At 65.0% G+C, this 2,101-nt stretch overlaps 1 protein-coding gene across 1 annotated transcript in view; it reads left to right on the forward strand.

The window, feature by feature from the left end:
* KIF1A (kinesin family member 1A) overlaps nt 1-2,101 on the forward strand; it is a 39,892-nt gene that overhangs the window by 34,210 nt on the left and 3,581 nt on the right. The gene's annotated exons all lie outside the window — the stretch shown is intronic.

Below are 2,101 nucleotides of genomic sequence, written 5' to 3' on the forward strand. Positions count from 1 at the left end.
CAGCAGGGACCATAGGGTCAGCCCGGTGTGCACTGCGTGGGCGAGAGCTACCCGACCCAGACGCCGTCTCCAGCCTCGGGGCAGGAGCATTGCCAAGGCCCCAGAGGAGGGGCCATCCTGCCACCCTTCCCCATGGTGGAAGAAGAGGGGGATGCATCTGGGAGAGATGATGGAGTGTCTCGAGTCCCAGTGGGCTCCAGAGCTTTGTGCCTGGGAGGTTGTCCTCCCCGCAGCAGGCAGAAGCTGGCCCTGCTCAGAGATGCTTGAGGGCAGAGCTGTCCCTCCAGCAGCTCCCTGTCTCCCCTGGGATGCAGGGCATGGATCCAGCATGGATCCAGGCCCCTGCTGCAGGAGGACGTGGGCTTGTGCTGGCATTGCCCATGGGCTCTGGGCACAGTGATGCTCTCTCTGCGGAGCAGGGGACGGGCCAAGAAACCATCTCTCACTGCGTGGGTGGCAGTGGGACCACTGGTCCCCCCTATACGGAGACCTCGCCGGGGTCCGTGCTGGGCGGGAGCTCCTTGCCCTGGGGTGGCAGCGAGGGCAGTGTTGAGGGGACGGGGAGCACATGGGTGCTCGGTTCCCAGCTGCCAGACCGTGAGGAAGGTGGGAGGCGGAGGGTTTCCACCCAAGTGGGTAAACCTCTGTCTGCCCTCACCGAGCTCCTTCTGGGGTGCAGCTGGGCAGGAGCTCCTTGGGCCAGCAGTGCTGCTACAGGGTGAGCCCCCTCGAGAGGGGTGGCCCTTCCATGTGGCCCCGCTCCCGTGCCAGCCCCATACGGACGATGCTTTCTGACCTTTCGTTTTTCTGTGTGTGTACGTGTGTGTGTTTGTCCTTGGGTCGCTTTCCACTTATAGCGTTTCGTTTGGAAATGACACTAGGTATTTCACGCGCACCCGCTCGGTCTGGCCCCTCCTGCTTTTCTCTCTTTCTCCTTTGCCTCCTCCCTCTGCTTTTTGCTCTTTCCCCCCTCCCCTGAGGCTCCTCTTCTCCTCTTCCTCCCTGGGGAGCCACTCTCTTCTCAAGCGACCCGTGTCTGCACAACAATCCTTCGCCATGGCTCTGTCTCATGCGGGGGTTTTCCATGTATTTTGTATGCCTTCTGAAAGCGTCGCTCTCCCTCTTCTTCCGACACGGGGGCAATTGCAGCTGAGAGCCTCTCCCCGCTCCTGGCTGCCCCGGCTCTTGTTAAAAGAGCCCCTCAGCCACCAGGGCGCTGCTCCAGGGCTGTGCCTAAGCGTCCTTGTTGGGACACCACTGAGCCACAGCTTCCCAAGGATGCTCAGGCGGGAGCCAGGGCTGTGGCAGCTCTGGGTGGCATTGGGGAGTGGGTGTCCCATAACCCCAAGGCTGGCCTGGGAGGGAGCCCGGGCGGGGGGTGAAAGAGGGATCCCCTGTGCCCTCAGACCGGAGCCGCCTCCCGCTTCCCCACCCTCAGTTGCTTGACCTGGCGAGGGCGGCTGCTGCTCTTGGTCTGGGTGGCTGCGCCATCCTCCACCCCGTAGGCACTGGGCGAGTGGGGCCGGGTACCCCCCACTCTTCCTCCCAGCCTGGGCGCCATTGAAAACACAGCGAGGGGAGCGACCGCAGCCCAGTGGGAATGGGGATGGATGGGGCTGGCGATCAGGGCAGAGGAAGGGCAGGGGGAGACAGCCTGCCAGGGGCCAGCCACCAAATTGTGGTCCGTGGGTCCTGCTGGGGCTCAGGGCTGGCAGACGGGGGCAGCCCCGGGGATGGGGACCCAGCTGGCGGGGGGGTGCTCACCCAGGGGCTGGCTGGCAGCAACCCCCAGCGCTGAGCATCTTCCCCCCCTTCCCTCCTGGCCATCGTCACCCAAATGGTGACAGCTGCTTCTGGTGGGGGCCGGGAGGTGCTGCGTGCCCTGGACTGGATGATGGGGACCTGGCTTGGGTGCGCTGGGGGTGGCAGCCCCCCAGTCTGAGCACGGGGGTGGGGCATGCACCCCCCTTTGCCCTCCTTTGCCTTCCCAGCCTGCCCTGCCTTGCCTGCACCCCAGCTGAGCCCCCATTCCTCCTTTGGTCCCTCTTCCCCAAAACCCTGGTCCCTCGGCGGCTGTTTCGAGGGTGCCCCGTACCCCTCC

Source organism: Egretta garzetta, unplaced genomic scaffold (genome assembly GCF_000687185.1).
Source record: "Egretta garzetta isolate BGI_Z169 unplaced genomic scaffold, ASM68718v1 scaffold448, whole genome shotgun sequence".
NCBI classification, from domain to species: domain Eukaryota; kingdom Metazoa; phylum Chordata; class Aves; order Pelecaniformes; family Ardeidae; genus Egretta; species Egretta garzetta.